Below are 24,097 nucleotides of genomic sequence, written 5' to 3'. Positions count from 1 at the left end.
TAACTGAAGCAAGGAGACTTGCCTGGAGACATACTTGAAGTGGGGCTGTAAGCATCAGCATCGTGAGGCTAAAATTCTTCCTGCAGTTTACTGATCTGGCTGCTTCTTTATCCTGTTTCCAGGTTGTTTCCCCTTTCTTTGGTTTCCCATAGAGTTTAGAGTGGGTCCTTCCCTGGATCATGTGACACTAGATTTTGTTTGTTTGTTTATCCTGCTGGCAGCTTTTCCTGTCTTTTCACAAGTAGTTCTTGGCCACTGCAAATGTGCTCTGAAGAGTCTCCTGTAGGTGCAAAGAGCTCTGAAGTCCTTTTGGCATTTACCATCACTCGGTTGAGAATGAGAACCTAGCTCTGCAAATATGGCAGCCTTCTATACTTCAGTACATCTCTGGCTTGTAAAATGAAACATCTTTCCTTCTAGAAATAGTCTAGAAATAAAGCAGCCATTCCATACTCAACCACATTCCTGAGGTGTGAGTGTACACCAGGCCATCCTCTACCCCACCTTCAGTCCCTCCATCCTCAACTGTCTTACGGAGGAAGACTATCTCCTGCAGATCTCCAGAAGAGTTTTGGAACCAGCACACAGCAAGGCTTCAACATTCTAAGGAAGGGGCAGGATGCATGGTGATGGGAGAGATAAACTGGCATCACAGGGTGCTGAAGAGTGCTTAGCAGTATCTAAGTGGATTCTGTGCACTCGGCAGGACATATACAGAACAAAAGATTAAAAATATAGCTTCATCCTCCCCTCCCAGTTCATGTTTCTAAGTTTTTATTTGCTCCTGGGGACTTAGTTGGCTATTAGGTAAAAATGTAGACCTGGAGGAGCTGAGGATGCTCCTTATAGAAGAAAAAACATGAAGTATTTAAAGCCTAGATTTGAGAGATCGTAGGAGACGAGGGAATGAAGTAAGGAAGTGACCAAACAATTTTAATGAAATTTAAAGAAAAGAGGAAAAGAATTCTTGCACAGTTTGGAACTCTGAGGGTAAAAGGGTGAAGAGAATTTTTAGGAATTTACTCAGTATTAAATGAAGGACTTCTTCTGCCACCCCTTCAAGAGACTTCGTAAAGTATTAAATTAACAGTCAGTGCTTTTATTTTTATATGCTTAGGAAAATTTGTTTTATTAGAAAGCTGTTGAAGTTTGTGAACTTATTTTACATCACACTAAAGCCTAACAGTTACCAATATCAGAGTATCCATGGTAGAATGTACTAACTATTTAGCCAATGTCTCATGATTTAGTGAAGACAGAATCAGTGAAAGCTGAGCAAGCCTGGCCTGGCTGCTCACCAGCATCCCACTCAGCACTCCCAGGGGCCCTGTATCACTCTCCACGACTGCCTTTCAACAAGCCACTCCTCACAAGGAGGATTCTAGCTCCCTCTAGACTTTGTAGTACACATTTTGAATAGAAAAATCTTAACAATTGTAATGAAAAAACTTTTAAAACATAATTCAGCTATACTGAGCTACATAGCACACAAAAATATTTGAATTTGAGTCTCTGAGTTGTTCACATATTCAATTAACAGCATACCACCAGTCTAGCTTCTAATTATTTTTTTTTATTTTTAATTGTATTTTCTATAACTAATATGGTAATTTATATTAGTTTCAAATGTACAACATAGTTTCATTTGTACAACATACACCTTATTTTCTCAGGTGTCAGGCATAAGAGGTTGAAAAATGACTAAGTGAGGATCTACAGGGTCTAGAATTTGGAATTCATAGTCAACTCAAAACCACAAAGAAATCTGTGGCAGTATTTCAGTCTATCGCCTTCCCCCACCCCTCTCCAAAAGAAACTTACACTAACGGGTGGAGATTTGTTGGGATTCTTAGATCAGTTAATATCCACATAGCAAAGTAAATGGGAAAATTATCTACCTACATATTCAGACTGAGATTTTTGAAACGGGTCCTCCAACAAAGGGTGAAGAGATAAAAATGAAGAATCAGAAATGACAAGACCAGGTTAGTGTAGATGTTCACATGAAGAATAATGACATTACTAAACAAATCAGAACAAGAACAAGTCTTAAGAGAAGGCTGTGAGAAATATCAGGAAGAACCTGGGGCACGGAAATGATTGTGTCCTAATTTTCTCCCAAGTCACCCAGCCCTTGGTAACCACTAATTTAGCTTCACTATACATTTGCCTATTTTTGACATTTCATATACATGGAATCAGGCAACATGTAGACTTCTGTAGTGTGTACATACACATATATACGCACATGAAATACTACCCATAAAAAAGGAGTGAGATGTTAGTAATGCTATGGTGAAGTATTAATACATGGTACTTATACCTTAAAAAATGTTATGCTAAGCAAAAGAAGCCAAAAACAATTTGCTTATCCATTCATCAACTGATGGACATCTGGGTTATTCCACATTTTAGCTATTTTGAATACTGCTGCTATGTATGTTTAAAATTTTTTGTGTGGGAATATATTTTCATTTCTCTTGGGTATATACTTGGAGTGGAATTGACTGGTCATAGGGCGAGTCCACATTTAACATCTGGAGGCACTTTCAAAGTATTTTCCAGAGTGGCTGCACCATTTCACATTTTCAACAGTGATTATATGAGGGTTCCAACTTTACTGTATCTTCACCAACACCTGATTTTTTTTTTAATTATAGACATCCTAGAAGGTGAGAAGTGTTACCACATTTCAAATTAGATTTACATTTCTCTGATAGCTAATATTGCCAAATATCTTTTCATGTGCTTTTTGGCCATTGGTATATCTTGGAGAAATGTCCATTTCTTAAAGGAGAAGTGTCTTCTGCCAATTTTTTATTGTTGACTTGTCAGACATATTTTATTTTATTTTATTTTTTTTTGTTGTTGTTGTTGTTGTTGCTATTTCATGGGCCACTCCCGTGGCATATGGAGGTTCCCAGGCTAGGGGTCCAATCGGAGCTGCAGCCACCGGCCTACGCCAGAGCCACAGCAACGCGGGATCCGAGCCGCGTCTGCAACCTACACCACAGCTCACGGCAATGCCAGATCGTTAACCCACTGAGCAAGGGCAGGGACCGAACCCTCAACCTCATGGTTCCTAGTCGGATTCGTTAACCACTGTGCCACGACGGGAACTCCCAGACATATTTTAGATATAACCCCTTATCAGATATATTTAAAAATATTTGGGAGTTCCTGCCGTGGTGCAGCAGAACGAATCCGACTAGGAAACATGAGGTTGCAGGTTCAATCCCTGGCTTCGCTCAGTGGGTTAAGGATCCGGTGTTGCTGTGAGCTGTGGTGTAGGTCAGAGACGTGGCTTTGGCGAGCTATAGCTCTGATTAGACCCTAGCCTGGGAACCTCCACGTGCCGCGGGTGCAGCCCTAAAAGGAGAAAAAGACACAAAAAGTTTTTTTCTCCTGTTCTATGGGTTGTTTTTCATGTTCTTGATAGTGTTCTTTGAAGCACAAGACTTTTGAATTTTGATGAAGTCAATCTGTTTTTTTCTTTTGTTACTTGTGATTTTGAGATGTCATACCTAAGAAGACTTTGCCCAATCCAAAGTCATGGAGATTTACTCCTACATTTCTTCTAAGAGTTTAATAGTTTTAGCTCTTACATTTAGGTCTATGGTCCATCTTGAATTAATCTATTTAAATATTATAAAGAGATTCAAATTGATTCTTTTACATGTGGCTGTCCAACTGTCCCAGTACCATTTGTTGAAAACTGTTTTCTCCATTGAATTGTCTTGACATCCTTATTTAAAATCAATTAACTGCTAAGTTTAAGAGTTTACTTCTGGACACTCATTTCTATTCCATGGATGCATTTTTCTATTCTCATGCTAGTACCATACTGTCTTGATTACTATAATTTTATAGTTAAGTTTTGAAATTATGAAGTATGAGTCCTTCAAACTTTGTTCTTTTTCAGGACTGTTTCGGCTATTCTGGATCCCTTCAATTTCCACATGAAATTAAAGATGAGCTTACCAGTTCCTGCAAAGAAGTCAGCAGAAAATTTGATACAGACTCCATTGTATCTATAGGTCAGCTGAGGGAATGGTCATCTTAACAATATTAGGTATTCCAATCCATGAACATGAGATATCATTCCATTTATTTAGGTCATCTTTAATTTCATTCAATAATAGTCTGTAATTTTCAGAATAAAAGTTTTGCACTTCTTTTAGAAAGAAGTATTATATTCTTTCCATACTACAGAATTTAAAGAATTTTCTTAAATTTGCTTTTAGATTGTTCATTGCTGGTGTATAGAAATGCATACATTGATTTTCTGTCTGGCAACCCTGATGAACTGGCTTATTAGCTCTATTAGTTTTTTTTTAATGGCTTTCTTCGGTTTTTCTATTTATAAAATCATGTCATATGCAAACAAATAATTTTACCTTTCTTTTTCCAATCTGGATGCTTTTAATTTCATTCCCTTGCCTAACTGCCCTGGCTAAAACCTTCAGTACAATGTTGAATACAATTGGAAAAGTGGATATTCTTGTTTTGTTCCTTATTTAGGGGCAATAATCTCATTTTTTTTCATTAAGTATAGTGTTACCTGTGAGTTTTGCATACATGCCCTTTCAAATTGAGGAAATTCCCCTCTATTTCTAGTTTGTTGAATGTTTTTATTTTATCATGAAAATGTGTTGGATTTTGTTAAATGCTTTCTCTGCATCTACTGATATGATCATGTGGTTTTCTTCATTTTATTGATATGGTACACTAATTAGTTTCCAAATGGTAAACTAACTTCAAATTCCTGGGACAAATTTCTTTAGTCATCATGTACAATCTTTTTCATATGTTGCTGGATTCAGTTTGCTAGTACTTTGTGAAGGATTTCTGTGTCTATATTTATAAAAAATAATAATTTTTTTTTTTTGGCCTTCTTAGGGACACACCCGCAGCATATGGAGGTTCCCAGGCTAAGGGTCTAATCAGAGCTGTTGCTGCCGACCTACACCAGAGCCACAGCAATGCCAGATATGAGCCACGTCTGCAACCTACACCACAGCTCATGGCAATGCAGATCCTTAATCCACTAAGCGAGGCCAGGGGTCAAACCTGCAACCTCACAGTTCCTAGTCGGGTTCATTTCTGCTGCGCTACGACGGGAACTCCTATTATTTTCTTTTCTGTTTGTATCTGGTTTTGGCATTGGGATAGACTGATTTGACTTTAAGTTCATGATTACAAACCTCAAAAGGATACTCAACACTTCTCCAAAATCCTAGCATAGTTCCTTTTAAGTTTGCTTTCCAGCTCAGACAATATCTCTTGAAAACACTCTTTTGCCACCCCACCTTAACTAATGACCCTAGATAGGAAATATTTTCCTGAATCCAATTACTGTTCTCCTCTATCATCAATCATAAGCACACGCACACGCATGCATGTGTGCACACACACACACACACAACACACACACAAACAGAAATATTTGAGTTTAGCTCACAGGTTAGGTTAATGCCTAAAATGTATCAGAATAAACCTGTTGTCTGCAAATTTAAACCTCTTATGGTAAAAATGAACGGTTCATCTGCCTTTTATTATACATCATAGTATATTTTCTGATATTCTCTAAAATGTCACCACAATGCCACACTATCAAGGAGTTTCTGCTCTTACATGCAGAATATACTTAAAATATACTTATCAAATATATTACACAATTATCTGAATTTTAGAGTTACCCTAGAAAATGAAGATGAATAAGGGTTCAATAATCATAATCCCTAGGAATATAATTATAATGTATATAAGAAGTGTCAGGCAATATTCCTAGTTCAAGAAAACTGCTCTTAACCTGCAAAAAAGTACATTCCTTTGGGAAAAAAATCTCTTCTTTACATACAACAATATGGGAAATATCTCAAACTAGATTATTACTTTGTTCCTTCACTCATTCATTGTTTAAACAGATATTTACTGTGTATCTTTCATGTGTTGCAGAAAAAGTTCCAGGTGCTAGGGAAACACCAAGGAATAAAAACACACAGCAAACATGAGTTAACATTCCAGTTAGGGGGGAAGTAGACAGTATATATAAGCAAGCCAATAAATAATTTCAGATGTTGATAAATGCTGAAGGGAATTAAAGGTATATGATAGGAAGGTGTGGGTGTTGCAGGAGGTTTGGTCAAGAAAGATTTTTGTAGAAAGATGACATTGGAGCTGAGAATTGATCATTGAAGATATAACCCATAAAGAATCTTGAAAAGAGAAAAATTTTTGGCCTATGTGAAGGACAAAAATGAGGCCAGCATGACAGGTAAGAAGTTCAGGGAAGATTTCCTGTCCAGACCTTCTATGAATTAGAGAAAATCAGAGAACCAAACAGAAAAATAGCCAAGAGACTTTAACAGGTATTTCACTAAAGAGGCAATCTAAATGACTGATAAATAGGAAAAAAGAGTTCTAAAGGAAATGCAAACTAAAGCTACAATGAGATACCAAAGCACACTTAACAGCAAGGCCAATGTTAGAAAAACTGACAATGCCAAGTGCTGGCGAGGATATAAACAAACTGGAACTCTCATTCACAGCAGGTTGAGTTGCCAATTAGTATGATCACTGGCAAATTTGCTTTTCCTTACCATTAAATTTGAAGATACTCGCTCCTAGGTATATACATAACATAAATATCTATATCTAATATATATAGTCACCTTAATAGATATATACAACAACATTCATAGCCAAAATCTGTACACAACTCAAGTATTTATAATCTGCAGAACAGAAAAATGCAATAGTGTACTCATGCAGTAGCATACCATATGGCAAGAAAAATGAAAACACTCCTATGACACACAACTTAGTGAATCTCAGAAACATGCTGAAAGAAGCCAGATATAAAATAATCCATATTGCATATAAGTATATATCTATATATGTAGTTTCAAAATGTATATTTCCATATACATATAGTTTTAAAACAAGCAGAACTAATTTGTGGTATTAAAAATTAGAGTAGTAGTTAGCTTTGAGTCAAGGGGGTACAATGATTGAGGGGGCCAGAGGGGCCATGGGGCTGGCCATATTCTTCTAGCATCCTGATAATTATGATATGTAATGAGTGAGGGGAAGAGATTCATCCTTACCATGAATTTTGTTATACAAGTGTATTTATTTGATCTACCTACTAAAGTAATGAAAATAATAACAAAAATAAACAAATGGGACTTAATTAAAAGCTTCTGCACAGCAAAGGAAACCATTTAGAGAGAAAAAAAAAAAAGACAACCAACACAATGGGAGAAAATCTTTGCAAATGAAGCAACTGACAAGGGATTAATCTCCAAAATATACAAATATCTCAGAGTTTTATATTAAAAAAATAAAAAAGTGGGCATAAGATCTATATTGACATTTCTCCAAAGAAGACAGATGGGAAAAACACATGAAAAGATGCTCAGCATCACTAATTATTAGAGAAATGCAAACCAAACTACATTGAGATGTATCACTTTACACCAGTCAGAATGGCCATCATCAAAAAAAGTCTAGAGACAATAAATGCTGGAGAGGTTGTGGAGAAAAGGCAACCCTCCTACACTGTGGGCAAGAATGTAACTTGTTACAACCACTGTGGAAAACAGTATGACAATTCCTCAGAAAACTAAATAGAGAACTATTGTATGATCCTGCAATTTCACTTCTGGGCATATAGCAGGAGAAAACCATAACTCAAAAAGATGCACAGACCCCTATGTTCATTCGCTGCAGCACTATTTACAACAGCCAAACACAGAAATGATCTATCGACAGAGGACTGGATAAAGAAGATGTGGCACATAGATACAATGGAATATTATTCCAGTCATTAAAAAATGAGATGATGTCCTTTGCAGCAATATGAATGGACCTAGAGATGATCATACTGAGTGAAGTCAGAGAGAGACAAATATCATGATATCATTTATATGTGAAATCTAGTTAAATGATACAAAAGAATTTATTTATAAAAAAGAGAAACAAACCGACAGATTTTGAAATCAATCTTATGGTTCCCATTGAGGGAAGGGCGGAATGGGAAGGGTGAGAATAACACATTACTGTACAGAACAAATGATTAACAAGGACCTGCTTACAGCAAAGTCTACTACTAAAAAGTTCGTAATAACCTCTATGAGGTTCACTTTGCTGTACACCTGAAACTAGTATACGACATTGTAAATCAACTATACTCCAATAAAAATTTTTAAAGTGTATTTACTTGGTGATAATTTGTGCTATTCATCTATAATTTTTGTTTTATTGCATATATAGTTCAACAAAGTATATATTTTAAAAATATATTACAGAATAAAGAATATATTTGAGTAAGAAGATGATGTTTGACCCAGGGAACAAATGGGGCTCTGAGGAAAACTGGACCTATTCCATGTAGGTAGAACAGATAGGACTTACTGCTGAACATTGTATATATGAAATAAGGGAAAAGTAGGGATTAAGACCAACTACTGAATTTTCAGCTTAAGTAACTGGATCAAAGTAGAATATTTCTAGAAAGACAGAATGGTTCATTGCATAAGATGTTATTTAGAATTTCAGTAATGAGGACAGAGAAGTTACCATGGGATTTAAACAGGGAAGTCACTGACCATCTGAGAGCAATGTTAGTAGTGACTGGTATGAAAACCTGGCTGGAGCATGATGAAGTGTAATTATGAAGTAAAGAAACAAAGAAACAATTTTAGGTAACTCTCCGAATAGTCAATTTTGTTTTTGAGTTTTTTCCTGTGAATGTGGAGGAGAAAAATGCAAAGAGAGAAGGCTTGAAAGCACTGTGAGATCAGAGTTAAGTTATGTTATGCATATTATGCAGGTGTTTGAGGAGGAGCCTGGTATAAAAAAAGTTAACTTGGCTTACCTAATAATTTTGGCAGAAGATTTGGGTCCAATATAATTCACCTTACCCTCTACCTCCAAAACCAAAGAGCTACTTTCTAGGAATATTCTTTACTATATATGGGTAATTTTTTCCATTTTTTGCTATATTTGGGGGGAGGAGGGGAAGTTCCCATTATTCTATTCATTACTTTTTTGCTTTAACAGCTTTATTGAGATACAACTCACATACCATAAAATTCACCACATAAAGTGTACAATCATTTCTTTTCATGTTGTGGGTTCCCTAATGATGTTCAACTGTTATATGGTATTAGTAACATTCAATATAAAACAAAAAAAGTTTTAGACACAATAAAGATAATTTTCCTCCTAAATGTTTACTTCATCAATTTTAACATAAAAAGTATTTTTTGTAGGAAACAAGATTTCAGAAAAAAAACCAGAGATAAACCATTTCTAATTGTTGATATTCGGGAAAGAACTCACAGTTATCATTCTGAGAACCCGTTATTTTTTGTTGTTGTTTTTAAGTTTAGGAATCGTACCCTCATTCTACATATCTGCTCTTCTGTATGTGTGAGAAAATTATCCTCTACCTTGTCAAACCACTATTTGTTGTCTTTCCAATAGCTGAGGCCAAAAGCATTCTTAAAGAATAGAGGCTTGGTCCATAATCTCCTTTATCTGAGCTCCTGATTCTTGGTGGAAATTATATAGTCATGCCTTTTGGCACCACTACATTGTGGACTCCAACTTCAGGTAACACCTAAGCACATCTTAAAGGCTATTCTTTTTATGCATTCTCCCTTTCCTCTTGCAATCTTTTAGTGATTATTCTAAACCTTTTAGAACTCAGACCATCTTCCTCATTCTCAAAAGATAAACTTTCCATCATTTCTCACCTCAATACCTAAAAGCTCATCTAAAACTTCTCTCTCACTTGCTAACTTTTCAGGCCTCAATTCTCTTTTCTTTGTTCTAAAATACTTCTTGAGGGTTTGCTATGAGCCAGACATAATGTTAAAACAAAGACAAGATTCTTCTCAAGTAATGTTAAGTACTATTATGAGACAAATGTAGAATGTTTTGGAAGCATATAGGGACACCTAATTGAGACTTTGAGGTAGAGGGTGTCAGGCTACTTAGGAGAAGTGATAGCTAAGCCAATCTGAAAAGTTATCAAGTAGAAGTCAATGCCCCTACTGTGTATCCCCAGGAGTCTCTACCCCCTCTCAATGCCACTTACCACACTGTATCATAGTTTACTTAAAGAAGTCCTCTACAAGACAAGGAAAGTCCACTGGCAAGTTAATCTACCTTGTTAACCACTGTATCCTCAGCATTTAAAAGAACACTTGCCAAAGAGAGGCAATGAGTGAATATTTACATTCTGAAATAACGAAAATAATATAAACATCAGAGTAAGACTATCCTAGATAAGATTGATATTCAAAATTATATAAAATCCAGAATAACTATGTGTTTCAGATGAATATCACTCATAGCTCTGGATTTATATTCTGGCTCCATTTCCTATCAGATTTTTAAATTAACACAAGTCAGTTAATCTGAATTTATGATTTTATCATCTGTATATGCTGATGGTAGTAAAAATTCATATGACGGTTTTAACAATGAAATGAAACAGCTAATGAAAAAGCCATTTCACTGCTGGCACACTAAATACATATTAAGAAAGTCTGACTTCTGTTCTAGACTGAGTTATAGAAAGTGAGTTATGTTCATAAATAGGTAAGAAAATTAAAATATGCAGAAATAATGCAAAATGAGAGCACTGTTTCATCTTCACGACTTTTTTCAAGTGCATAACTTAAAAGATTTAGTTAGCTTCTAAACTTTACAATTCATTTATCCTTTGTAAATTTATTTTTTATTAAAATATAGTTGATTTACACTATTGTGCTGATTTCTTCTGTACAGTAAAGTGACCCAATCATTCATATATATATATATATTCCATCATGGTCTAGCCCAAGAGATTGGATATAGTTCCCTGTGCTATACAGTAGGATCTCATTGCTTATCCATTCTAAATGTAAGAGTTTGCATCTACTAACCCAAACTCCCAGTCTGTCCTACCCTCCTCATCTCCCCCTTGGCAACCACAAGTCTGTTCTCTGCATCTGTGAGTCTGTTTCTATTTTGTAGATTGGTTCATTTGTGCCAATATTTTAGATTCCACATGTAAGTGATATCACATTTATTTGTCTTAGTATGAGAATCTCTAGTTCCATCCATATTGCTGCAAATGCCATTATTGCAATCTTTTTTATGGCTAAGTAGTATTCCATTGTATATATGCGCATCTTCTTAATCCAGTCACCTGTCAATGGACATCTGGATTATCTACATGCCTTGGCTATAAAGAATAGCACTGCAATGAACATAGGGGTGCATTATATTTTTGAATTATAGTTTGGTCTGGATATATAACAAGGAGTGGGAATGCTGGATCATATGGTAATTCTATTTTTAGTTTTCTGAGGAAACTCTATGCTGTTTTCCATAGTGGTTGTAAAAATTTACATTCCTACCAACAGTGTAGAAGGGTTCCCTTTTCTCCACACATTCTACAAAATTTGTTATTCATAGACTTATTAATGATGACCATTCTGAATGGTGTGAACTGGTAGCTCAGTGTAGTTTTGAGTTGTAATTCTCTAACAATTAGAGATGTTGAGCATTTTTTCATGTGCCTACTGGCCATTAGTATGTCTTTTTTTGAGAAAGACAAATGTCTTCTACACATTTTTCAATTGGGTTTTTGTTGTTGTTGTTGAGTTGTATGAGTTATTTGTACATTTTGGAGATCAAATCAGTTGCATCATTTGCAACTATTTTCTCCCACTCCATAGGTTGTCTTTTTGTCTTTCTTATGGTTTCCTTTGCTATGCAAACCTTATAAGTTTGACTAGGTCCCCTTTGTTTTTGTTTTTATTTCTATTGCTTTGGGAGGCTGACCTAAGAAAACATTTGTATGCTTTATGTCACAGAATGTTTTGCATGTTTTCTTCTAGAAGTTTTATGGTGTCAGGCCTTTGTCTAAGTATTTAAGCCATCTTTATTTTTGTGCACATGGGAGGGTGTATTCCAGTTTCATTGATTTACAGGCAGCTGTCCAGTTTTCCTAGTACCACTTGCTGAAGAGACTTTTTCCCGTTTTATACTCTTGCCTGTTTTGTCAAAGATTAATGGACTTTGGGGTTTATTTCTGGGCTCTCTATTCTGTTCCACTGAACTGTATGTCTGTTTTTGTATCAGTACACACTGTCTTGATTATTGTGGCTTTGTAATATTGTCTGAGGTCTGAAAGTTATGCCTACTGTTTATTTTCCTCAGGACTGCTTTGACAATTCTAGGTCTTTCGTGGTTCCATATAAATTTTTGGATAATTTGTTCTAGTTCTGTGAAAAATGTCATGGGTAATTTGACAGGGATCACATCAAATCTGTAGATTACTTTGGTCAATATAGCCATTTTAACAATATTAATTCTTCCAATCCAGAGCATGGAATATCTTCCATTTCTTTTTCCTCTTTAATTTCATTAATGATTTATAGTTCTCAATATATGTCTTTCACCTCCATGATCAGGATCATTCCTAGATTTTTTTTCAGCAGGGTACAATTTTAAAAGGTATTTTGTTTCTTTTGCAATATTTCATTGTTAGTATACAACAATGCAACTAATTTATGAATGTTAACATTATATTCTGCTATGCTGATGCATTTATCAGATTGAGTAGTTTTTGTGTGAAGTCCTGAGGGTTTTCTATATATGGTATCATGTCATCTGCATAGAGTGACAATTTTACCTCTCCTGTTCCAATTTGGATACTTTTATTTCTTTTGCTTGTCTGATTGCTGTGGCTAGGACTTCCAATACCATGTTGAATAAAAGTGGTGAGAGTGGGCATACTTGTCATGTTCCAGATATTAGTGGGCTTTCAGCTTTTCTCCATCAGGTAATACATTGGCTGTGGGTTTGTCATAAATGGCTTTTATGATGTTGCGATATGTTCCCTCTATGCCCACTTTGGTAAGTTTTTTTTTTATCATGCATGGATGTTGGATTTTGTCAAATGCTTTTTCTCCATCTATTGAGATGGTCATGTGATTTTTGACTTTTGTTAATCTGGTGTATTGCATTGATTGATTTGCATATGTTGAACCATCCCTGTGAACTTAGGATGAACCCCACTTGCTTATGGTGTATGATCTTATTTATGTGTTACTGGATTCAGTTGACTAAAATTTTGTTAAGAATTTTTGCACCTATACTCATGAAAGATATTGGCCTATAATTTTTTTTTTTTTGGTAGTATCTTTGTCTGGTTTTGGTATTAAGGTGATGGTGGCTCCAGAGAATGTTTTTGGGAGTGTTCCTTAATCCTTTGGATAAGTTTAAGAAGGATTGTTATAAGTTCTTCAGATGTTTGATAGAATTCTGGTCCTGTTGTTTGTAGGTAGTTTTATTTTTTTTTATTACATATTCAATTTCATTTATAGTGACCAGTCTGTTCAAATGTTCAAATGATCTATTCCTTCTTTTAAAGATTTTTTTTATGTTTATTTTTATGGCTGTACCCACAGCATATGGAAGATTCTGGGCCAGGGACTGAACCCAAGCCACAGCAGTGGCAATGCTGGATACTTTAACCACTGCCATCAGGCTGGGCATTGAACATCTCCTTAGTGACCCAAGCCATTGTAATTGGACTCAATCTACTGTGCCACCATAGGAACTCCTGATCTATTTTTTCTTTTGCTTTTTGCTTTTTAAGACCACACCTGCAGCATATGGAAGTTCCCTGGCTAGGGGTCGAGTCAGAGCTACAGCTGCTGGCCTACACCACAGCAACATGGGAGCCAGGCCACATCTGCATTTGTTGTTGAGTTTTATGAGTTGTTTGTATATTTTGAAGATTAAATCTTTGTTGGTTGAATCATTTGCAAAGATTTTATCCCATTCTATGGGTTGTTTTTTTGTTAATGGTGCAGAAACTTTTAAATGTAATTAGGTCCCATTGGTTAATTTTTGCCTTTACTGTCATTATTCTAGGAGGTGGGCCAAGCAAGATGTCAAAGAGAGTTCTGCCTATGTTTTCCTCTAGGAGTTTTATAGTATCTGGCCTTACATTTAGGTCTTTAATCCTTTTTATTTTTGTGTATGCTGTTAGAAAAATTCTAATTTCATTCTCTTACATGCGGTTGTCCAGTTTTCCCAGCAACATTTATTGAAGAGACTATCTTTGGAAAGGTTAATTGGTGCTGTATATTAGATTCCAGATATAAGTGATATCATATGGTATTTGTCTTTCTCTTTTGACTTACTTCACTCACTATGAGAGTCTCTAGTTCCATGTTGCTGCAAATGGCATTTTGTTCTTTTTTATGGGCTGAGTAGTATTCCATTGTGTATATATACATCTTCCTAATCCTAGTCACATATGATGGAGCATGATAATGCGAAAAAAAATAATGTATACATGTATGTGTAACTGGGTCACCATGCTGTACAGTAGGAAAAAAAACTGTATTGGGGAAATAACAAAAAGAAAAAGGAAAAAGAGACTATCTTTCTTCCACTGTATGTTCTTGCCCACTTTGTCATAGACAAGTTGACCATAGGTACTTGGGTTTATTTCTGGGCTTTCTATCCTGTTCCATTGATCTATTTTTCTGTTTTTGTGCCAGTACCATATTTTTTTTGATAACTTTAGCTTTGTAGTATTGTCTGAAGTCAGGAAGCTTGATTCCTCCATTTTTGTTTTTCTTTTTCACTACTCTTTTGGCTGTTCAGAGTCTCTTGTGTTTCCATAAAAATTTCTTTTGCTTTTTAGGGCCATACCGTGGCATATGGAGTTATGGAGGTTCCCAGGCTAGCAGTCAAATCAGAGCTGTAGCTGCTGGCCTATGCCACAGCCACAGTAATGCAGGATCAGAGCCACATCTGTGACCTATACCACAGCTCAGGGCAATGCCAGATCCTTAACCCACTGATCGAGGCCAGGGATCGAAACCACAACCTCATGGTTCCTAGTCAGATTTACTTCTACTGAGCCATGACAGGAACTCCCATACACATTTTAAAATATTTTGTTCTAGATCTGTGAGGAATGTCCCTGGTAACTTGATAGGGATTGCATTGAATCTGTAGATTGCCTTAGGTAGGCTTAGGGACTGCTCTCTGTCGCTGCAGGGACAGGTGCCACCATTCTGCCATCAATCCCTTTGCTTGGCCACTCTAGGGATCTATAAAGCCCCAAGGGTTGGGGCCTTCTCCCCAGCTGTTGCTAAAAGGATCTCTCTGTAGCTGCAGGATGTGTAGTTCTGGTGGTCCCTCCCCTTACCTGGCTGCTGGTAAGAGTGCTCTCTGTAGCCACTGTAGATTGGAATATGGATTAATGGGCCTCCCACAGTTCCCTTGGTGTGGAATAAGTGCTACTGATGTGGGCCTTCACAGGACCACTGGCAGGGGCCCTGTAGCTTGATGCTTTTCTCCAATCAGGCAGCCCACAGACCCTGCAGCTTGTGCTTTTCTCCAACCAGGCAGCCCACAGCTCTGGCATGGAGTGTGCACTGGCAGCCCTCTTTTGGCTCTTTTTTGGCACAGATCAGGCACTGCTAGCATAAGCCCTGCAGGACTACCGGCCAGAGCCATGGGGCTTGTGCTTTTCCTGGTTGGGCAGTTTACAGATCCTGCAGGGAGCAGGTGCTAGTTGACCTTCTCTTAGCTCTTTTGCAACCAGCCACTGCTAGTGCAAGCCCATGCAGGGCTGCTGGACAGAGTCACAGTGCTTGTGTTTTCCCTGGTCAAGTAGATTACTGCTCTGGTGGGGAACGGCGCCACTGCCAGCAGTGACTCTTCTGGTGCAAGTTGGGCACTAATAGTGTGGGGGACCACCAGCTTGTGTTACTCCTCCAGGTGGTTACTTATTCCTCTAGGCAGTTACTCCACCTGCTCCAAGAACTTTGTAGCCCTAAGGGCAGGTTGGCTTCTCAGCTGTTGCTAGGCAGCCACTGCTGCCAAGTGTCTCCCAGAGCTGAAGCAGACAGTATTGTGCAGCTTGAGAAAGTACACACAGGGTAAAAGGCTGTAGTGGTGGATCCCACCCCTTCCTTCCAGAACCCCCAAACAATGGGGTCTAGCCCCTAAATCCAACCAGGTTGCTGCTACTTACATGCCCTCAATTGTGGAGGCCCTATACTCTAGTCCCTCCAAGCTGTTTCTGCTCTGCACTGCCAACCCCAGTTTTTTCCCACATAGCTAGCTCCATTCCCTCTTTGTGTCTGATCCAGTGTTTTAGTTCCCAACACCTGTTGGCACTCACATACAGTTGCCCATAGCACTGACCATTTATAGAGGATTGGTTCCATTTTAACTGCTGTTAATACTGATTGTCCAGAGTTCCTCCTCTATTTTGGCTGATCTCTCTGGTGGGGGAACTTCCCAGGGTGCAGCTTTTCCTCTTTCCAGATCCCTCATGGGGTGCAGGTTCCCTCTCCTCTCACTTCCTTTAGCTTCTTTTTCTTCTCTTCTGTCCCATCTGGTTTTGTGAAGTTTTTCTTGCTCTATAATAATCCTGAGGTCTTTCGTCAGTTTTTAGCAAATTTTATGTGCAAATACTTCCAAATGTAGATGTATTTCAATGTATTTGGGGAACTAGGTGAGCCCCAGGTCCTACTACTCCACCATCTTCCCTCCTGTTCATAATTTATCTTTATCATTCAGGGAGTAGTTTAAGCAGATACTGTTGGATAGCGTCTAGATTAATAAATGTTCCAAGATAATAGTTTCTGTTCCTTTTCTGTTTTAAAATTGAGGATAACTGATGAATTTCATTCAAAATAAAAAATCAAAGTAGAATGGAAAGAAACAGCTTATCAGAATATTTAAAGGCTGGTAACCAAATTCTTTAACTTTAAGTTTTTTCAAGGGAAAGTTAACAAATAATTATAAATATGATAAACTGTACTAAATGCCAACTTCAAACGTTAGTAATCAGTTTATATGCTTTACGTCTATATTGGATGGCCCCAAGTAGTCCAGTATTTTGTATCATTCAGTGTATTCAGACTTGTGAGAATAAACAAGAGATCCAACAATAATTAAGAATATTATTCAGACTATTAATACCATAGTGCTATAAAAATATTAGAATTTTATCAGTAGGTTGAATAAGGAGACTATTAATTTCAGACCAGCTTAGTTATTTTTCCCTTCATGTGCCCATTCTGAATTTACCTTTATCTAAGCTATATTGTCATGGAAGTCACAGTTGATTTGTTTAAAGATAAAATTTTATTCCACTAATGTTGCTGAAGAATAACTTTCAATTAAGTTGACTACCTTCTTTAACACACAAGACATGGAAATAGAGTCTCAGGCTAATCTAATTAGAGAGTTCAACTTGTCATTCAAAATAATTTATACATGATCAGTTATTTTCCTCATTATAGAAATGTGTCATAATTTTAATAAAAAGGATATGATATTTTTCACTCTGGGTTCTAGTAAGTCACTATATAATTAATGTTTCAAAAGTCACTACACAAATACTAAGAAAGGAATCTACCATTAAAGAGTTTTAAAAAGAGAATGTGAAAATGGAATTAATTTAAAACTGGTAACGCTAAAACTAATCTTCTACACATGACAACTAAATGTGCTAAGTAACCATGACACACTGAGAACAGGAATAAACTAGAATTCTTACCCTGAAAAGAAATAAACTAAGGATTTCTCTCAGTTTGTCTAATTTTCAATTTCTTTGGAAAGGGTCCTCCCCTCTTTTATCCTGAAAGTCTCGACCTGTCTTTCTGTATGATGAGATGAGGAAGACAAGGAAACAAATTAGTTTCATAAAAGTTTTCAAAATATGTCACATTCATCCTCCACCTTTTATTTAGGACCTTCAGAGCATCATCATGATCTTTCTGGGAAGGTTGATTCCTATCTACACTGTGGACTCTTCTCCAGTATATTCTGTACTGAAGCTTCCTGGGCTCCATTTTATTTCACATAGGTTCATACCTAGCTTCCCTCAAAATATTTGTTGAAATCCTTTGTCTTCTATGATTCCTCAACCTTTCTTTTTATGTTATGTGATTATTTTTTCACTATTTAATTTTATCGTAAGGAAAAGACACAAATCTGTAACCTCAGAATTTGACAATCTGCTTTAACAATATATTTTGACTATTTCCTCGTATCACTGAATGCCCATACTATTTAAGCATAGGCATGATTTCAGTTGTGAAATTATATTCTTTACCTACTCACCAGTTATGTATTAAGACAGTTCTAAAAGAAATTCAAAGATCACAATATCTGTCCAATATTGGAATCTCTAGATGATTATTTAAAAAATTTTATTAGTGATTGATTTAGAGACAATTAGTTACCTATATTTTCTTTTATTACCTGTGCTTTTGGTGTCACATCCAAGAAACTGACAAGTCTAATGTCATGAAGTCCTCCCCCTGTTTTCCTTCCAAGAGTGTTATAGATTTAGCTCTTCTATTTAGGTCTTCGATCCATCTTGAATCAATTTTTACGATGTGAAGTAAAAGTCCAATGTCATAGTTTTTCATATGGATATTCAGTTTCCCCAACACCATTTGTTGAAAAGACTGCCCTTTCCCGATTGAATGGTCTTGGCTCACTTACTGAAAAATATTTGATGACATATCTGAGGATTTTTTTGTGTGTGCTCCATATCCTATTCCATTGGTCTATATTTATGTCTTTATGCCAGGTCCATAACGTTTTGATTTTGAAGTTCTATAATGTTTTAAGGTCAGCAAATGGGAAGCCTCCAACTTTGTTCTTCTTTCTCAAGATGGTTTGGGTATTTAAAGTCTCTATTAATATTAATTCCATATTGCTTTTGTTTTTGGCCACCACGTGGCACATGGAGTTCTTGGGCCAGCCAGGGATCAGATCTGAGCCCTGGTTCCAACTTAAACCGCAGTTGTGGCAATCCAGAATTCCTAATCTACTGTGCCACTCTGGGGATCGAACCTGTATCCTAGCACTGTAGAGATGTAGCTGATTGCATTGCACCACAGTGAGAACTACCCTATATTAATTTTAAGATGGATATTTTCTATTTTGTTTTTATTTGTAATAGCCATCCTAATGATGTAATGTTACTAATTTTATTCCAATCATCTATTTCCTTAATGTATTTTTTATCCTATCAGTTAGTGAGAGAGGCATATTAAAAATCTTTCAGTTTTGTGGGTTTTTCTCTACTTCTGTCTAGTTTTGCTTCATACAGTCTGAACCTGATATCCATTATCTGAAGATACAGTATCTCCTTCTTTTTTTTTTTTTTTGCCACAGCTGCAACATATGGAAGTTCCTGGGCCAGGGATCAAATCCAAGCCACAGCTGTGACCTATACCACAGGTGCAGCAAAACCAAATAGTATCTTTTAAATATGATATCACTTTAGGACAAATAATTCTCAAAATATTGTAGAAGAATTTTTCTGGAGTTCCTCAATTCTCTGAGAATTTTAAAATTTATTTTTAAAAAGTCAATGATAATCTAAAAAAGTATATATTCTAAAATCATAATCACCTAAAAAAGAAAAAAATAATGCCATTTGAAGCAATGTGGATGAAACTGGAGATTCTCATACTAAGTAGTCAGAAAGAGAAAGACAAACACCATATATCACTTATATGTGGAATCTAAAATAAGGCACAGATGAACCTATCTACAGAACGGAAACAGACTCACAGACAAGGAGAGCAATGGAGAGCAGATTTGCGGTTGCCAAGGCGGAGGGGGAGGGAGTGGGATGGACTGGGAGTTTGGGATTAACAAATGCAAACTGCTACATTTAGAATGGATAAGCAATGGCAACTTGCCATATAGCACACAGAACTATATCCAATCATTTGTGACAGAATGTGATAGAAGATAATATGAGAAGAAGAATGTTTATGTGTGTACAGCTGGGTCATTTTGCTGTATGACAGAAACTGACAGAACACTGTAAATCAGCTATAGTAAAAAAATAAAATCATAACCAGGGTCATCTGAACGAAAATTTTATAAAGGAATAAAGATACCCAATTTTGATACCTGAGTTGGCAATGTTTAAAAAAGTTGGTGGCAAAATAAGCTGGGCAGATTAAGAATGGACTTTTAAAACATGCTAAGGAGTCACTTCAGGAGTTTAAGAGGAAAAATGTAATGGTAAGATTAACATTCTTAAATGATCATTTAGCTATCCATGTAAAGAATGAGGTGGAAGCCAAAAAAAGGGGGGGGAGCTAATTAAATGAAACTATTATAATAGAAAAATAAAAAACTGTGGCACAGCAGAGACCATAAAATAGATCCAAAAGATAGCTAAAGGATAAAATCTACAAAACTAGGTGAACAGACTGGCTATGGGAGGAGAGGGAGGGTGGTTAGTAAAGCCAAAAGGCAATTATATAAAATGATTGTCAGGAGAACATAATAATAAAATATCAGTGAATTTTTTAAAAAACATCTTTTTATCTTTGGACTTTTAAGTATCAATTGACTATTCATAGACAATAGAAAAATTTACACTAGGAAATTTTATCTTTATTTTTGTAACTATTATAAAATCAATGATTTCATTTTTATGTGAGTTGTGCAGTGGTTTTAAAATTTTTCCCTCTCTTTTGCTACATAATCTATTTGAAAAATCTAGTTTAATTTCTTTCTATAGATCTTAAGTTTAATGTCATTCTTTCATTGCTGTTTATTTGGCAGCTTTATAAAATATCTTTCCTCTGAAAAGCTGACTTTATATTCTTGGTTTTTATAGTGCATATGTCAAAGTTTTAAAACAATTATTTCTCCCTCTCTTCCCATTTTAAACAGGGGAATAAAGTTTATTTTCTTTTTGGACACATATACAAACTGTCATGAAAAAATTAATGGGAAGGAATCTGTCACACTAAATTTCACATAGGTCTTATTTATTGATTTCTCTGTGATACATTTTACCTCATACATTTAAAAGCTATTTTCCCTGTTTTATCTCAGTGCCTAAAATAATGACACATGGTAGTTGCTGAATAAATATTAAAGTATTGAATAAATTAATGAACTCATACCTCAAACAGTTAAGAGTATCAAGCCTTAGAGAAGGGTTACTCTTCCTTCATTTAATAAGTAGTTCAGGATTCCCCCTACTGGATCTTTTTTCCTTCTCTATACAATCTACCAACCACATCCTGATTTCTCTGCTGCTATTCTCCTATTAGCTCGTCTCATATTCTCCTTACTCCTCACATCAAAGGCTAAGACTACTAAATTTTTTTTCACCTACATATGTTTCCAAAAGAAAGTTACTGCATTTACTTACCATGCATACAATTATGTCACTCATGTTTATTTTTAAAAAGTGAAAGCTGTCGAAAGCTAATTCCTACTGACTGCAAAGCATTTCAAATCAAAAAGTTATTATAAAGCGCAAACTGTATGTACCAGACAAGGCTAGCTTCTAGAGATAGTAGTATATAACTCTTTTATAAATGGAATGTAAAAGTCATAAAATTTGCTATCTACTATCAATCCATCCACTTGAAAAGCACATGAACAAAATCTCCTTCCATAGTTAGGACAGATATTCCTTTTCTCCTAGAATTCATATTTTTATCTCACTTCCCCCACATAAGTTTATTCAAACATATTTTAGTGCTTGAAAATACTTTAAATTGGTCAATATATCACATTTTCTACATCGAAAGTATATTTTAAAACTCTTGAGAATATTTTAAAACTTGTCCTCAGGATTGTGTTATTAAATTATAAGAGTGCTACTGATCAAATAAGAAACATATTACCAACTATGTGAGGATGTGGGTTTGATCCCTGGCCTCACTCAGTGGGTTAAGGACATGGCATTGCCGCAAGCTACAATGTAGGTCACAGACACAGCTCAGATCCTGTTGCTGTAGCTGTGGCGCTGGCCAGAAGCAGCATCCTCCAATTCTACCCCCAGCCTAAGAACAAAATATGCCACAGGTGTGCCTGTAAAAAGGAAAAAAAAAGAAAGAAAGGACCCTGCTATTTCAGCTTAAAGGTTTTAACATCTTCTGTTCTGTGACACGTAAGAGCCACACCTACACAGTGCTCACAGAACACAGGGCAGACACGGAAAACATGATGCCTAGGAATGTATGATTTTAATCAAATCAAATTAATATACAATTTAAATCCTAACCCAAAATTCACTTTACAAATTTCCCTCAAAAATAAGATTTGAAGCAGTCTTAAAAATTCAGATGGCCTAAAAATAAGAGAAGCAGACTGAGCCAGTTAGGAATTGTGCCAGGGCCCTCATTCTTTGTTAGATATTGTTTTGAAGTCCAACCTACCCCAGTGAAAAAGGAAAGTGCAGCCAGTCCTCAACTCTGTTCTTTGCCAGCAGCTCTTGACAGCAAACATCAGGACCCTGGTGATTGGAGGAGGTGGGAAAAGGTGGGGAAAAAGATCTCTTGTGATATCCATCATTTGTTTACCACAGCTTGTAAACAGGACATCCTAAAAAAGTGCCTTGTGTCAAGAGTGTTGCACTCACTCCAAAATGGCCATTTTGTAACAAGTACATATATTTTAAAGGTGTGAATTGTTTTTAAAATTTCAGACTGCATTTATACTTACAGAAGATGTAATAATGAAAAAAAATTGTCCTAAACCTGGCCTGGTATAAATTTTTTTTTTTGGATGACTGTAACTCACAACTCCCTCCTGGGATGAACTGAACATTCCTGGGGTAGGGGTTGGGGATACCTAAGCAAGCTTCCAATAAACTTCAATGGAATTAGGACATACTCTGGGAAACCATCCACTCAACTAAGCTGCTATTAGTTAAGAATCCAATGATCCCTAAATCTCTTTTCTGTTATCTAGTTTAATGATGATTATCTAACCATTTTCTTTTCCTGTAAAATGCCCCAAGACTGTGTCTTTTACTTGACTTATCAGAGGTCTTTTTCTTGGCAGCAATATTGTAATAAAACTTATAATATATGCTTATAACTAAACTGTGCCAGGTTTTCTTTAATGTCTTTCCTAAAGTTAATTAAAGCAGATCCATAAATGGATAGAAAGTGACCATGTCCAGCTTAATTTAATGAATACTTGGATTATATTTTGATATAGTCTAGCAGGGAGTACCACTCTCCGCCTACCCCTTCCACACACACACCCATCCATGCAAAAAAAAAAAAAAAAAAAAAAAGATATTTCCCTTGACTAAACTGATAGCCGTATGCATTCTAAACAAAAACAAAACACTTTTTCCATAATTATAATAGGGAGGTGTGTATATTAAAAATAGACTCATCAGATAAACTAAAATACTGAGCTAAGTCATCTTATTTACTCAGAAAGGACAAAATCAACTTCCTTTCTTTTTAACAAGTCTCGAATTATTCTAAATTGTAAATGATGAAGCAACAGAAAACATTTCAAGATACACAAATTAGAAACCAGATTACTATACTTTTGATAGTTTGGGGTGCCTAACCAATTTTTCTAACATTCTTCAACAACTACCTAAAACACACGACTGGTGGTTTGGTTTTCCTTTGTAAAGCTCATTACCCAGGCAACAGAAAAGGGATGATTTTTGTAAAAATTATTAAAAAGCCTGCTCTTAGGTCCAGCCTGATAAACTGGAGTTAACAGATCTTTCTAAATGATTCCTTTATTACAGATTTTTAAAACTTTTTTGTCGGGCTGCACCCACAGCATATAGAATTTCCCAGGCTGGGGGTCAAATCTGAGCTGTAGCTGCCGAAAACGCCTTTTCCTTAACCGACTGAGCAAGGCCAGGGATCTAATAAAACATTTTTAAAGATTTTTTTTTTTTTTGTCTTTTTTGCCATTTCCCGCGGCATATGGAGGTTCCCAGGCTAGGGGTCCAATTGGAGCTGCAGCCGCCTGCCTACGCCAGAATCACAGCAACGCGGGATCCGACCCGCGTCTGCAACCTACACCACAGCTCATAGTAACACTGGATCCTTAACCCACTGAGCAATGCCAGGGATCGGATCTGCAACCTCATGGTTCCTGGTCGGATTCGCTAACCACTGAGCCACGACGGGAACTCCTCTAATAAAACATTTTTAAAATGTCAGGTTAACTTTAAGTTATAATCATTGCTCATAACAACTGTGAATTTTCACTTAAATCTAAAGCAAAAAGAGAG

The 24,097-nt window shown here is 36.3% G+C and overlaps 1 protein-coding gene across 2 annotated transcripts in view; it reads right to left on the bottom strand.

Annotated features, from left to right (window-relative positions):
- Positions 1–24,097, bottom strand: part of ZCWPW2 (zinc finger CW-type and PWWP domain containing 2) — a 141,941-nt gene that overhangs the window by 117,092 nt on the left and 752 nt on the right. Inside the window, exon 1 of one of the 2 annotated variants that reach the window (XM_021071483.1) lies at positions 22,260–22,336. The exons of the other annotated variant lie outside the window; for it this stretch is intronic. The gene's annotated coding sequence lies outside the window, so the exon portion shown is untranslated. Of the gene's footprint in view, positions 1–22,259; positions 22,337–24,097 lie in introns of those variants that run through there. 2 annotated transcript variants of the gene reach the window in all.

This window comes from Sus scrofa, chromosome 13 (genome assembly GCF_000003025.6).
Source record: "Sus scrofa isolate TJ Tabasco breed Duroc chromosome 13, Sscrofa11.1, whole genome shotgun sequence".
Taxonomy (NCBI): domain Eukaryota; kingdom Metazoa; phylum Chordata; class Mammalia; order Artiodactyla; family Suidae; genus Sus; species Sus scrofa.
The sequence above is the reverse complement of the archived record's forward strand: the minus strand, read 5'-3'. Positions and strand labels throughout refer to the sequence as shown.